The sequence below is a fragment of the Mauremys mutica genome, chromosome 2 (genome assembly GCF_020497125.1).
Source record: "Mauremys mutica isolate MM-2020 ecotype Southern chromosome 2, ASM2049712v1, whole genome shotgun sequence".
NCBI lineage: Eukaryota > Metazoa > Chordata > Testudines > Geoemydidae > Mauremys > Mauremys mutica.
Window position 1 is genome coordinate 68,610,004 of NC_059073.1, and position 16,632 is coordinate 68,626,635.

Consider the following 16,632-nt stretch of genomic DNA (forward strand, 5'->3'; position numbering starts at 1 on the left):
CTGGGCTTACAGGCCATGACAAGTTTAAAGTTAGTGCAAAGAGTCAATATGGTAAGGAAGAACCAGAAGGTAACTGGGATATATTTAAAGAATAAAAGTATGTATTTCAAAGCTTGCCAGGTAAGCACACCATAAAGATGAACTTGCAAGTACCACCTATAATTCATCCACTTTGTAAAGTTCCTTTGCATTAAGGGACAAAGTAGAAAAATAATTGTACTACATGGGACAGTTGCAATTAATAACAAAAGTGCAAGAACATACAAAATGGATCAATTAGACAAACCAGGTTGAGATGAAATAAGAATACATTTAGATCCAAGAGATAACAAAGGGAACATTTTCAGTTGCCTACAGTAGAAGAAATCAACCAAGAAGTTAGCAAAAGCTGCAATTTTCATGGTCTTTGATGCCAGTAGTAGATTTTGGCAAATACAGCTGAATGACAAAAGATCTAGACTCGGAACATTCAACACACTGTTTGGCAGGTACATGTTCACCAGACTTTCTTGGGGCATCTGTTTAGCTTGCTGGAGGATTCTCTGCACCTTGAGGTCTTTAAACCACGATTGGAGGACTTCAGTAACTCAGACATAGGTTAGGGGTTTGTTACAGGAGTGGGTGGGTGAGATTCTGTGGCCTGCATTGTGCAGGAGGTCAGACTAAATGATCATAATGGTCCCTTCTGACCTTAAAGTCTATGAGTCTATGAGCTCCTGAAGTGTACCAAAGTAATCCAACCGACATCTGAAGGTCTGGAAAGTGTTGAGTGTTATATAGATGACATACTGGTGTGGGGAAATACCAGACAAGCATATGATGAAAGACTTAAGAATACTTTTCAATTTGATAATGTAACAGGTAAAGAAAAAATACAGATCTTGGAGAATAAGTTTGAGGCATACTCTGGACTCACAAATACCATCTGTAATTCATGCACCTCAAAAAGGTCTTGTAATGGTTACTTATCTGGGGAAATGTATCCCTCATATGTCAACACTAACAACTCCTTTAAGACAATTGTTGGGAAAAGATGTCAAGTTTTCCTGGATAAGGTGGCATATGAACACTTGAAATAATTGTGCACAAGGGCACCTGTGCTGATGTACTTTAATGTCAAAAAATCAGTTACTGTCCCAGTGGATGCAAGTTCTAATAGATTAGGGGCTATATTGCTGCATAATTGCCTCTAAAGTGATAGAATCAGAGTACTGGGAAGACTCGGAAAAGAGATCTTGGCTATTATTGATGAGAGTAATCTGGGAGCAGAATTATGTAAAAGGAGAACTCGAGATGCTGTCTATTGGCCAGGTATATGTAGTCAAATTGATGAGATAGTACAATCTTGCAATACATGTCAAACCTTCAAAAACTGAAAGGAAAAAGAACCAATGCTATCACATAATGTCCAAACAGACCTTGACAAACATGGCATGGACCTGTTTCAGTTTCAAGGTGCAAATTATTTTACTCTGGTTGATTATTATTCAAAATATGTCTGTTTGCTTCTGCATCAGAAACTGCAAACCTATATTTGCAAAGTCTGGCATACCCAAAGAACTCATTTGTGACAATGGACCACAGTTTTACTCCAGAGACTTTAAAACTTTTGCAAAGCAACGAGACTTTATTTACAAATCATCAGATCTGTTCCCAGAATGGAATGGAATGGCTGGAAGAGCAGTTCAAACTGTAAAAAGGATTCTTCGAAATTCAGCTTGGATAACAGACACCTATATGAGCCCGCTGGAGTATTGGAATATACCTATTGGAGAGGCTGGATCACCTGTTCAGCTTCTCATGGGAAGATGTTTAAGGACTCAACTGCCAACTTCATCACAGTTGTTGCAACCCAAGCCGATACACGGAGATATACAAATGACCCTAACATTGATACAAGCAAAGTAGAAATATTTCATTGACGAAGGTGAAAACCCTTTATCACCACTGGAAAATAGAGAGACACTTTGTACCCTTCAAAAAGCTGCATGGAAACCTGCAAAGGTGGTTGACCAACACACTCCTCCAAGATCTTGTTGAGACACAGGAAGGAGATTTCTAAAAGAAACAGAAAGGATTTGATGAGCACTAAGAGAATTGTGCATGAGGGGAATGAAAATATGAAACAAACAGAAACTGTGTCAACTTCCAACTCAGAAATGCAAGCAATACAGACCAATCTGCTGAATCTACTGAGTCTCAAGTGGTCAGTTCAAATACTGAAACAAATAAAATGGGACACTGACTCTCCTGTTACCACCTCTAAAGGAGGAGTGATAAGAAAACCTGCTAGATACAGAGCCTAATTGTTCTAGACTCTTTAAGGATTAAATAAGAGTTATTGATGCTAAATTAAGTTGACAGTTAAGGAAAAAAAGTTGAACTTCAGTTAAATAGTATGAATCTAATTAAAAAAAGAAAAGGCAGATTTAATGATAGTAGGAGCTTTAGAATAGAAGCCAAAATTACTCATAATGTTGTATGGGGGAATCATTATGTAGTGAGCTTATTAGCAGAAGCACAGTGGTACAGCACTTGGAGCGCAGCAAGCAACCAGCAACACTATCTGTACAGTTCTCAGCTAACATGTTAAGGAAAGCGCTCACTGTTACTTAAAAAGTCTCTGGTATCTTTTTTCATGTTATAAAAGCAAGTTGGCAACAGCTATGGCAGAAAGCACTTAGTTTGGTTTACTATGAATTTGTGGATATTTGGTAAGTATTTGGACAACTGGCTAACATATGTTCATGAATCCTGAATGTTTTATGAATTTTAGCCTGAATGATTATGCAGCTGAACATCTGAAGTGGTGGTGTATTATCTTTGCTCTTTGTTATTCTCCTCCTTAAAATGTTTTGGTCATCCAATCAGGAAATGAAAACAATGCCATGTGACTCAGGAGTCCAACCACACAACACGCATAATAGCGTGAATAGCTGAAGAAGCAGATCACAAAAAACCAACTTGTCTGTAAGGTTTCAGATTGCGGGTGCCTCAAAACAGGGACTGTCCTCAGGTGTTTGGAAAGTTATAGCTTAAACAACCACCACCATCAACAATTATTATGGACGCTGTGGGTGGGTTTTGTCCATCCCCCTTTGCAGTTTTCTATGACACTTTAAACACAGTTTGTGATAAGGGTCAATTTATATCTGTATAGGACAGAAAAATATAATCATGGGCATTTCCTCAGGGGTCTCCCTGAGGAAATCCTAACCCTGCCCCCTTCTGTACCCCAACACCTGCACTCCTTCACTTCTACCCCCTGCACTTCCCTCCTGAGCCCCTAATCCTTGCACTGTGCATGCCTCCTCACCCCAACCCCTGCCCTCCTCCAGCACCCCAACACCTGTCCCCTCCTGTGTCCCCTTCATCCCAACCCCTGCCCCTCCTGTGCCCCTAACTCCAGCACTGTGCATATCCCCTTCACAAAACCCCTGCCCCCCACTCCTGCCCCCTCCTGTGCCACCAATCCCTGCACTGTGCCCCCCTTTGCCCCTCTAACCATTGCATCCCCCTCCACATGGGGAAACTGACTTGGATGCACTAGACTTCTGCTCCTCTGCCCCGCGCAGCCCTAGGGGGCTGGGAGAGGGGAGCAAGGAGCGATGTCAGGGCTTCCTGCATCCAGGTCACTTTCCCTGCGGGCTGTGTAAGGGGAGGGCAGGAGAGCAGCAGCTCCTGATGCCTCAGCACAGCCCAGGTGGGGAAGTGACCTGGATGCAGGGAGCCCTGGTGTGTGCGTTCGGGAGACAGTGTGAAGGTGTGTGTGTGAGAGAGTGTGCGCGCCCCTGTGTGAGTGAGTGCGCTGTCTCTTTAAGAAAGCACTCAAGGTCAGAAGCCTGAACACCTAGAAGAAATAAGGTGATAAGTATCCGTCAGCATGGATTTGTCAAGAACAAATTGTGTCAAATGAACCTAATAGCTTTCTTTGACAAGGTAACTAGACTTGAGGATGGGGGGAAGCACTAGATGTGGTATATCCTGACTTTAGTAAGGTTTTTGATACTATCTCACATGACCTTCTGATAAACAAATGGAGAAATACAACCTAGATGGAGCTAGGTGCATAAGGTGGGTGCATAACTGGTTGGAAAACTGTTCCCAGTGGTTCAGTGTCAAGCTGGAAGGGCATATCAAGTGGGGGTTCCACAGGGATGAGTTCCGGGTCTGGTTCTGTTCAATATCATCATCATGATTTAGATAATGGCATAGAGAGTACACTTATAAAGTTTGCGAACGATACCAAGCTGGGAGGGGTTGCAAGTGCTTTGGAGGATAGGATTAAAATTCAAAATGATCTGGACAAACTGAAGAAATGGTCTAAAGTAAATAGAATGAAATTCAATAAGGACAAATGCAAAGTACTCCACTTAGGAAGGAACAATCAGTTGCACACATACAAAATGGGAAATGACTGCCTAGGAAGGAGTACTGGGGAAGGGATCTGGGGGTCATAGTGGATCACAAGGTAAATGTGAGTCAACAGTGTTGTCAGATGCTACTGGTGTGGTGCTCTGCTCTGTTCAGTGTTGATAACAGTCGGGTGCGTGCGTGTTCCCTCTGTGTGCTGCCCCGGCTCTGCAGATCGCTGGCACAGCAACCCCGAGAGAACCCCCAATGACCACAGACTCCCATAAGGTACGAAGGCACCCAGCCAGGTTTATTGCCAAATGAAGCACAGTAATAGTTTCCCGCAGACTCTACAGGACATACTTTAATATGTGCCCCCTGACCATGGACCAGTTCGGTCAGCGGCGGAACTCTCCACTTCCCCCTAGGCCAGACCAAGACAACTCCTCAGGGGTGCATTCTTATGCACAGGTACAAACAAGTTACACATCACTCCTGAGATATTGAGGTAGTAGTAAGGTGCCGCCTCTCAGCCTGTACATGTTGGTTCGAACAAAACAACAAAACAACTCTGCCATCATATTGCCCTTTTGCCTGTCTTTAGGATGGGTCAGTCTGTTCCTTGTTATGTGTGGACTGTGCAAGTATCGGAGTATTCTTGGTACCATCCTGGCACATGTTTATATCTCTAGTGTCAGTACCTTTTAGGTATGTGTAATTTTGCAACATCAGCCTTTTCCTTGCCAGCTTCTGTATGCAGGGCCTGCCTCTGGCTCATAGCTTAACTTTGCTTTATATTAACAAAGTCTTGATCATTACTTTAGTTCAGGCCTTAGGCCTCATACCGGGCCTCTAATACAAGGACTTATGTTTCAGGACCTCATCTAACTACAAACAGCATAACATTGTTGCAAAAAAAGCAAATATTATTTTGGAATATATCAGCAGGAGTGTTGTAAGCAAGACATGAGAAGTAATTCTTCCACTCTACTCTGTGCTGATTAGATCTCAGCTGGAGTATTCGGTTCAGTTCTGGGTGCCACATTTCAGGAAAGACATGGACAGATTGGAGAAAGTCCAGAGAAGAGCAACAAAAATGATTAAAGGTCTAGAAGACATGACCTATGAGGGGAGATTGAAAAAAATGGGTTTGTTTAGTCTGGAGAAGAGAAGACTGAGGGGAGAGATAACAGTTTTCAAGTACATAAAAGGTTGTTAAGAGGAGGAGGGAGAAATATTGTTCTTGTTAACCTCTGAGGATAGGACAAGAAGCAATGGGCTTAAACTGAGCAAGGGTAGTTTAGGTTGGACATTAGGAAACACTTTCTACTGTCAGGGAGGTTAAGCCTGGGAATAAATTGCGTACAGAGGTTGTGGAATCTCTATATTGGAGATTTTTAACAGCAGGTTAGATAAACACCTGTCAGGGATGATGTAGATAATACTTAGTCCTGCCATGAGTGCAGGGGACTGGACTAGATGACCTCTTGAGGTCCCTTCCAGTCCTATGCTTCTATGTGAATACAGTCAATGTTTCTAACATACCTCAGTAAATCTGCAATTAAGAAAAGGGGCATCCACATGACTGAGTACAAATTATAATTAATCTTCATTAGACTTAGGCAACTCCCAGGGCATGGCGTAAAAACTATGAGACACATTCAGGTAATGGATTATATATTGCAAACAGGATGTGCATTATGTATAGAGATTCAGTTAATTAGGGTTTTGGTGACAGGACAAGAAACCCTCCTTATCTGCTCATGCTATTGGCATCCAGTTCTAGTAACTTGCTAAATTGCACTCAGCAAGTTTCCTCTCTGGCTTATCTTGCAGATCAACGTGCAGATTTATTTTTCATTAAGATAGCTCAGTAGAATACAGCACAAAATCCTTTTTGTGGTAAATACAACCAATGCAATTGAAAAATGAAGCAACACAAGGACACGTTGCCATTTAGAAAGGGAAAGAGAGAAATAGAGACCTGCTTATGGCAATTTGATGACTCTGGAGATATTTGAGATTTTTCATCTTCACATTAAATATTCACTGGGTTTTTTGCTTACATTTTGGCAATTGTAGCTAGTCAGTGAGCTATTTATTTTGAAGGAGAAACTACTGCTATAGGTGAATATATTTTTAGAAGTTATGAGGAACTTGTGCTGAGACACTAAGCTTTGCTCATTGGCTTGGTTTCTTGTTGTCCCACTTGACTACCACTTACTCTTAAGTTGCAGATTTAATTGATTTTAAAAATACTTCAAACACTTGTCTGTCTCTGCATTCCTCAGCAAAGACATTAGGCCCTTGCTTCACTAAGGCGTCTGCAGTACTGTAGTTGCTGGGTGCTGCTCTTCAGCTACCGAAAGTTTCATTACATACAGTACATTCCAGGAATATTTGTGTGCATGTGCCTCTTAAGTGCTGAGCACCAATTCATTCAGGAACACTGAGAAGTGGTGCGCTCTAATTTTCAGCTCCGGACACACATGATGTTAAATCTGTATCTTTTATGCCCAGTTAGCCTCTGGCCCCACATTTGTTTCATTTTAAGACTTTTATCAACACATTTCAGTTTTGAATTTTAAAAAATATATTCCAGTTCATAACAATAAGGCGGCACTGAGGCCCAGATTTGTAAGCGCTGAATGCAACATCTAACTGGTTTAGGAGCCTAAGGCTCATTTTCAAAAGTGATGTCGGCACTTGGAAGCCTAAATCCTAAATCCTATTGACTGTCAATGTGATTTAGGTTCCTAAGTGCTGACATCACTTTTGAAAATGAGACAGGCTCCTAAACCAGCTAGGCATTGCACTACTGAGTTCTGCAATGCCTAAATAACTTAAAAAGCTGAGCCATAAAAAAATGAATACTGCATTTGGAAAAATGTTGCTTAGAAAGATTGACAGACTAGATGAGCCAATATGTCTTTTCCCTCTGTGTTTCAAACACTACACTTTCTACATAAGAACATAAGAACGGCCGTACCGGATCAGACCAAAGGTCCATCTAGCCCAGTATCCTGTCTTCCAACAGTGGCCAATACCAGGTGCACAGAGGGAATGAACAAAACAGGTAATCCTCAAGTGATCCAGTCACCTTTGCTTTGATACCTTATGAGAAGGGGACCTGAGGTGTTTGATAATCAGCCACATACACAGTGCTCAGGACTTAGGCTTTTAAATGACTTAGATGCTTTAGAAATGAGACTTAGGAGCCTAATTAAATTAGGCTTTTTGAGAAATGTTACCCAAAATGACTAAATTAGCTGCCACATTCTAAAGAGTACAAGAGCACATGCATTGTATACTTAAAATAAAATGCTATGCCATAACAAAATGTTTAGGCAGTGCCCATCAGGGCCAGCTTTAGGAACTGCAGGGTCCAATTCAAATACCTGGCAGTGGTCCGGGTCTTCGGCGGCACTTCGGCAGTGGGGGGTCCTTCCCTCGCTCTGGGTCTTCCGTGGACCCCCTGCCGCCAAAATGCCGCCAAAGACCCGGAGTGAGTGAAGGACCCCCCCGCTGCTGAAGTGCTGCTGAAGACCCGGACCACCACTGGGTGAGTAAAAAAAAATTAAAAAATTAAAAAGGTGCCTAAGGGGCAGGGCCCTCTTAGGCGCGAGGCCCGATTCTGGGGAATCGGGCGAATCAGCCTGAAGCTGGCCCTGGTGCCCATAAGCCTGACAAATATCACAGCACTTTACAGACTATATGCACTCTAACACAGTCATCCCTGGGGAGGAAAGCAGACCATTGCTTCCTTGTACTCCTACATTTGTCTGTCTGTATCCCTCAGTCATCTCATGTCTCATACTTAGACTGTAGGCTCTTTGGGGCAGGGACTTTTTGTTCTGTGTTAGTAGTGCCTAGGGGTTCTGCTCCAGGACTAGGGCTCCAAGGTGGTGTGGTAATACAAATAATAAATAACACCACACTTTGCGCATCCACTCAAGGTCTGGACAGAATCTGGTCCTCACCAGCATGTTACCTACACCCTCATATAGATCATCATCCGCTAAGGTGGTGCAGCTCACACGTTATTGGGCTGGAATCGATGAATGTAACTGTCACAGTTGAGACATGGGTAGTCTGACCTAGAGGTTGGTGTGTGAGTTGGGATCGAGGAGGCAGTCTGGGTCGGATACCAGGAGATCAGCATCTGAGACAGGCCAGAGGACCGACAGAGAATCCCGTGTCAGGCAGGGTCAGGTTACCGGGAGATCAGAGTCAGGCAATAGGTAGTGCTGGGGAAGCCATTGTGAGAAAGTGAAACCCAGCTGCACAGATAAGTTCCTATTCCTTTGCTTGGTTTAAACAGAAGCAGGGAACCAACTGGGATTCTTGGAGCTCCACCAATCATATCCCAGGACTGGAGTCCTGTGTCAGTGCTGAGCTTGTAGTTCTGGTGACTGTTAACAGGCCACTGGATGGAAGGTCAGATCTGTGGTCCCAGACAGTAACAGGAAAAATCTGCTAAACAGGAGGGTGTAAGGTAACATAGTTCCTTCTTTGCTTTCCTTCCTCCTCCAGCTCCTTGCCATGTAAATTGCTTTGAGTTAGTCTCCCTTACACCCACACATAAATAAATAGGTATAGCCTGTGGGTGGGGCTGACTGACCCCACCTTTCATATCATCACCTCTCAGTTTGGTCCTAAGGGTCTGGATGGTTTCCTGGGTGACTCCAGGAGCTGATTAAGTTTTATTGTTACCACTTTTTCCAGACACAGCACTTTGATTGAGCCCGCAGAGGGCCTTGCAACCAGTAACATGGCACAAAGGCTTTCTGGAGGGGAGATGAACAACACAATCTCCCCTACTGCAACTACAGGATGAATTGAGCTAGGCAGCATATAGTTACCCAAGCTGGAAAATAGCCTCGAGCAGCAGGCTAGGGCAAGAGTTCAGTGCTGCCAGAGGGGAGCCTCTTCTCAGTCGGTAGTGCCATGTTCTGAGTGGCTTGCAGTGTTTTAGCTTTCTGTCTTAGGTATCCATCCTATTTACTCCTACAACCCCCCATCACTATAGTGCCATTATCTCCATTTACAGATGCAGAACTGAGGCACAGAGAAGCTAATTAAGTTGCATAGGGTGGCCTAGAAGTCTGTGGCAGGGGAAGGTCTTGAACCCACATCTCCCAAGTCCTAGGCTCCTCCTTCCTCTCTTCGGATGTATCCGATTCAAGTAGCCAGCAGGCCTTCCTCGACTTGGCTAACACATGAGATCCCACCTGGTATAGCTGCAAACAAATAGGCTAAACATAGTAAAACTAATTGCTGGCATCTTACATCCACTTTGCATCAGGGTAAGACTCCAACTGTACAAGTGCACACTGTTGCCTGTTACATTTTGACATTGACTTCACTGAGTGTAAGGGCTGAGTAAAAACTGAGGAAGCACTTGAGAATCTGGCCCCCAGTTTAAACCATTTGTCACTAGCTGGCTATGAATCCTGGCACGGCGTGTTAGTCTGGTTTTCTTCAGGTCACCATATGAAAGGTAGAGGGGGCAGAAAAATGACCAGCAATTGAATTAGGAAAAACAACATGTTGTAATTTGACTTCCTTGCCTGGATTAAAGTTGCCTAGAAATTCAGTATAATGACGAGCACACTTAAATACAGCTCCCACATTCATTTAGGCCATTATATTGCATTTGAGAGGCACCAGTTGCTGGAAGTGCTAGGAACAAAACCTTGGGAAATTCAAATATGACAGCTTTTTATTCACAAATTCTTTAAATAAAAGGGGAAAAAAATCAACAGATGGACTCAAATCCATAAGCTCACAGGAGGGGTTTGCAGGGAGAATGAGTTAGTTTTGTGCCAGAGACTTGTAAGCCGATATGCTCCAAAATATGCATAACATGGATAAAGCAAATCAAGCTTTTTTGAGACTTAATACTATAAATTTCATGCAGCTAGACATATTCACTGCACTCACTTTTCTAAGTCATTTGCAGGTCAACATTAATGTGGAAGAATATGTGAATTTTCTGGTCTACACCCGCTCCTCCCTCCTGATACCCCCCCCCCAACATATTTGGTGAAATAAAGTTCTCTTCAGCTAAGCAGTATTATATTCTAATTCTTAAGTAAGACAAAAATACCTCAAAACGCTGTATCTTCCATAAACGTCTCCAGTGTTTGGAATAGAAAAGATTGCGTAATCTCACAATAGCAAGACTGACTTCATAAAAGATTAATGTGTTTGAAAAGCAGGCCACATTTAAAAAAATGTAAAGCTTCAAACATTGTTGCCATTTTTTAAAAAATTACATCTCTTCTAAAGATATTTGTATAAACAGCTTATAACTGCTCCCTCCAATTCTCCATTAGTTCCAAGATTATTATTTTCTTTTTCCTCCTTTTAAGATGGGAGTGGCCACTGTTAACATGATTGTCTTCTGTCCCGTCACAATATGCCTACCTGTATAAAGACACCAGTTATGCCATTAACCTTAATGCTTTTGGAAGTAATATACAGGACATGCCTTTCTTCTGCTTCCATACAATAGTTTAACTACTTACTGTATGTTACTTGTCCCACCTATGGCCTGTCTTGCAACCGGAGCCAAGTGGATGGACCCTTGCACCTGGTTTGGGGCCCTGGTTTGCAAACCCATTGCTTTCTCTCCATGCAGATCCTTAATTTAAAAGAATTACTTCAATCCTGGTACCCTCAGAGTTTGAGCTCATATATAGCAGGGAGAGAAAACGTAAGTCACTCCCTCCTCTGGATCTGCCAGTGTTTCTCATCCACTTTCTGCTTTGTCTTTTACATTCTAAGCTCTTCAGTTCAGAGATGGTCCTGTTTTGTGTCTGGTATAGTGCTAACCACACTGTTGAAACTAACCAAATTATACACCAGGACGAGAATTATTAGCTCATTTTTTTAACTTGGCTTTTAAAAAGACAGATAAAAGGTAATCCAGGCCTATGTGTCTCTGATAATTAATCCCCCTCCCCCCTTCAAGATTGCCCCTAGTCTCTGTATAAAGATGAGCCATGCAGGGAGCCCAAGTCAACAGCACGAGCTATTTGGGACCAGCAGTGGATGAGGGGTGTGAAGCCCTTTCCAAAGCCCTCACAGAGAAAAGGTCAGCCTGCCAGCAGCTCTGGAACTTTTTATGGAGGGAGCGCTCCCTGCTCAAGCACCTGGGCTGTTCTCAGTTGCAGCAACGTGGCCCATGGAGATGGACTGTCTCTAAAGTAAGCATGTTGCAGTCCATTTGTGGCTTTACAGCTCTAACGCAGCAGCTCCCTGAGAGCCACAGGCAGCCAGTTCAGATCCCACAGCAGTGGTGTGTCATGCTGGTGGCCAGATACCTTGCTTCACAAGCAGGCAGCCACATTCTGTGCCAGCTTTGGCTTCCAGCCATCTTGCTGCTCTCATCCTTATTCCAACCTCTACCAGCCACTGGAAAAGATGCTCATCTGCATCCTCTGAAACAGAAATGGGGAAAAGACAAAGAGGTAATGGGGTCATTGCCCTTTCCTGGGATTTAGCCCCTTTCTGGGTCAGCTAATGACTGGGGACATACACGTTGTCATAGAGTGTTATTCACAGGCTGAAGACACCACAACCAATGCTTCCTCACTAACCCTTTTAGTAGCCCCATGCACATGCCGAGCAAGGAGGACAAGATGGAACTCACTGAATAATATTACCACATGGGGTGCTGTTGCTCTGGGGCGTGGTACTGTCCCAGTTTGTCTACTACTCATACTACCCAGAATGTAATTCACAATTATTATGCAGCTGAACCGAAGACATAATTGCACCGTCCCCTGTATATTTCTAATAATATCCCTTGGATAAGAGTTTAGTACATAAACTTTGTAAAGTTGCAGTGGGAAGTGCCATTACTTGACTTCCGTAAGACAAATGATACATTTAAAAAAAAACTGTGTGTGTGCAGAAGGAAAAGGCTGGATTCCTAAAAACTATAGACTCAAGAGCAGCAAGATTTGGACACAACTGGATGGGAGCTTGAAGGAAGAGGCATGAGCTGAAGATGATTTTCAACCTATGGGTCTGAATACCAGAGAAAATGGTGGTGTTGTCAACAATGATAGTGAATGAGTGGGATGGAGTGGTTTTGGGAAGAAAAATAAGGGTTCAGTTTGGGCCCTAGTATATGTTTACAATGGGGGCCAGCATTAGAAGAGACAGTTTCCCACCCACAAGAGGGAGCTGCAGCTAGACGCTCCAAGGGCCTGAGCTGTGCAATATTCTGTTTAGCAGGATGTAGAAGAGTCAGCACCAAGTCTGAGAGCAGATCACAGCGACAACAGATAAGGAAGCAGTCAGTGCCGCAACCCTGTTTGTATCATCTTACATCTATGAACTAAACATCTGGTCCTGAAAAGCTTTCTGTGCCCAACAGAGAACCAGACAGTGGTGTCAGAAGTAAATGTGCGCCTATGAGGACATCCGGCTGCTCAGACTTACATTATCAGACAACTTAACACAAACCTCAATCCTGGCAGAAAGCTTGATTCCAGGTCCTGGATGCTTGGACAAAGCAGGGGATGTCTTCAACAACTGGCTGTTCTTCAGAACATAATGGGAAAAATATGAAGTTGCTACAGGACTGAATGAAAAAGCTGGAAGAATAAGGGCTGTCACACTGCTCTTAGCAATGGGGAAAGAATGCCACGTGCTCCAGCGGCACCTGGATATTCCACCAGCAGTCTGCGGAAATCCCTCCAAAATTTTGGATATGCGCCAAAACCATTTTCAACCTCCAAGAAATGTTATAATATCTGAACACTACCTCTTCAACAAGAGTGAGCAAGCATCTACACAAACCACTCACCAGTACATTGCCAAGCTGTGTAAAACGGCAGATTCATGCGAGTTTGGCTTTTGGAAAGAGAAGTTGATAAAAGATCGTTTAGCCATAGGAACCCGACAAAGGAGCTCAGATGAGAATATTCAGAAACCCCACCGGAGCAGTGGCAGGAGGCATAAAATGTGCAAAGTGAGTGAACAGCCACTCACTCGAAGATGATAAGCACACAGGAGACAGAGTATGCATTATATACAAAAAAGAAATACGGCTGTCCATAAGAAATAACCCCCCCGACACTACATAAGTACAGTGATGAGGCAAGCACACCTCACAATGAACGCTATGGATACTGTTACTGTTCATGTCTTGTTTCAATGCCCAGCTTACAGCACTACTTGCAGAAATTATGAAAAGAGGAAACACTATGCGCAAGTGTACAAAGAAAGCAAAGGAAAGCAACACACTGTATAGCAGAGATGAACAATGTTGAGCTGAGCAGCAACTCAGATAATGACATCCTTTACATATATGACACTGGAGCAATACCCACTGAGAAAACAAAATGGTTCGTTAAGCTCATGCTAACACCTGCCAAAGTAACGTTGAAGCACTGGCACAAGCAAGAAACAGAATGCCAAACAGAGGAACATCCATAAATGTAATGGGCTACAAGGACTTCCTCAACATCATGCAAGATGGTGCAGTAAAACTGCAGCCACGCAATACCAAATTAAAACTCTATGATTGCATCATCTTCACACCACTAGGGCAGTGAGCATTACAGGCACAACACCAAGGGAAGATATATCAGCTAGAATTTCGAGTTGTGAACTCCAGACGGAAACCACTACTATCAGCCAGTACATGCAAACATATGAACTGTGTGACATTAAACCTCTCACCTACAGTTCATGTAATCAACTCAGAAGAAACCAATACACATGGACAAATACAACCAGGTGGCATCTCCATGGTTTGAATCCTGAGGAATTACAATGATGTTTTTAAGGACTACACAATACACTTACAATTAGGAAAAAAACATCCAGCCAGTGCAACACCTACCACGCAGAGTTCCCATAGCATTATAAGAAAAATGCTGAAGGCAATAAAACAAATAGAAAAGGATGGCATTAGTGACAACGTGAATGAATCTACAGAATGGATAAGCAACATGGCAGCCATAGAACAACCAGGAAAACTTTGCATATGCATAGACCCAAGCAATTTAAACAAGGCACTATTGAGGGCTCATTACCAGATACCTACAACAGAAAAATCCCATCTGACCTTGCTAAAGCAAAGATATTTTCAGTGGTGGATGCAAAAGATGGATACTGACAAGTACTATTAGATGAAGAAAGTATCTAACCACCTTCTGGACACTAGCACACTGACAAAGATGGCTTTGAATGCCATTTGGAATCAAACCAGCTGCAGAAGAATATCAATGCTGCCAGCAAGATGTATTAGCAGGTCTCAATGGGATTAGTGTGATAGCTGATGACATTTTAGTGTACACAGAGGCGGCTCTAGCCATTTCGCCGCCCCAAGCACGGCGGCACGCCGCAGGTGGCGCTCTGCCAGTCGCCGGTCCCACGGCTCTGGTGGACCTCCCGCAGGCATGCCCACGGATGCTCCACCGAAGCCGCGGGACCAGCGGACCCTCCGCAGGCACGCCTGCGGGAGGTCCGCCGGAGCTGCCTGCCGCCCTCCCGGCGACCGGCAGAGCGCCCCCCGCGGCATGCCGCCCCAAGCACGCGCTTGGCGTGCTGGGGCCTGGAGCTGCCCCTGAGTGTACAGGTGTGGAGACACAATGGAAAAGGCATTATTAGATCATAATCTCTCTAAACTCCTAGAAAGGGCTAGGGAGGTCTGCCTAAAACACAACAAGCAGATGATGAGACAGTGACTCACCAAGGTACCATACATAGGTCACCAGCTGACCTCACAAGGCTGTACCAAGATCCAGAAAGGTGAGAGTAATACAGCAAATGCCAAACCTTCAAACTCCAACCAACTATTAGGATTTGTAAATTACTTGACCAAATTCCTGTCTTGTCTCTCAGACGTATGTGAGCCTTAGACAATTACTAGATTCAGATGCAACATGCATCTGGCTGCCCCAGCATGATACAGCTACCAACCACACTAAAAACTTCACCACACACCCAGTAGCCTGTGCATCAAGGTCCTTATCTCCGACAGAAAGATGGTAGGCTCAAATTAAAAAAGTGTGTCTAGCAATAGTATTTGCCTGTGAAAAATTTGATCAATCCACATGAAGTCAAAAAGCTATACATATTTAAAGTGATCATAACAAGTCATTTTCAAGAAACCACTGCTATCAGCTCCATCATGCAATTAAGACTGCAGTGTTATCACCTAGATGTATGCTATAAAAAAGGAACCAAAATGTATATAGCAGACTTCCTATCCAGAGAAGCTCTGCTACAAGAATCTGATACAAATGAACAAGACTACAAAATCTGTAACCTAACTGATGCAAAAGAAACACAAGAAGAAACAGGAAGTATGAATCAAACCAACTATTTTCAGGTAAGGACTACAGAAAGTCTGTAAGCATACACTACAGGATAAAGGATTACTAATTCAGACATCTGTTATTTTAACAGGATGGCTGGACATATGTGAAGAGGTTCCAGAGGCCACTCGTGAGTACTGGAACTAACATGACAAACTCAGTGTGCAGGAGAACATTATATTCAAAGACAACCGAATGCTTATACCTAAAGCCTTAAGAAGAGAGACCCTATCTTGAACACATCACAGCCACTCTGGGATAGAAGCATGTCTACAAAATGCTAGGGGTGTAGTATACTAGTCAAGTATCACCAATGAAATTAAAGACCTGATAAGGAACTGCAATGCATGGGCAGAATCCCAAGCAAGCCAGCAGGAAAAAAAAAAAAAAAAGGAGAAAAACATTGAAGATACATAGCATTCCTGATAGACCCTGAAGTAAAATGGCAATCAAGCTTTTTGTTGTAAACAACACTGACTTTCTGATCATAGTTAATTACTACTCTGACTTTGGGGAATTAGATGAACTATCGAACAGCACTGCAGCAAGAATAATAGGTAGAAGGCATGGCATGCCGGATTGTGTCATCTCAGATAATGGACCATAGTTCACCAGCAAGGAATTTGCACACTTCACCAGAAATTGGGAATTTAAACATATCTCAGCCTCCCCTACAACGGTCAGTTCAAGAGCAAAACTGAATCAGCCATCAAAATTGAAAAAACTCTTGAAGAAAAACGTTAAGAATAAGGAAAACAAGTGGCAAACTATCCTATAGTGGAGAATACCCCAAGGCATGACCAGAAGCTCTGTTAAATATCTAATGTCCAGACAGACATGCACATTGGTACCTACAGCCAATGTGCTATTAAAACTTGAAGTAGGGGAAGGAGTCCCAGATCAATTACAGGAGAAGCGCAACAAGCTAAAACCTATT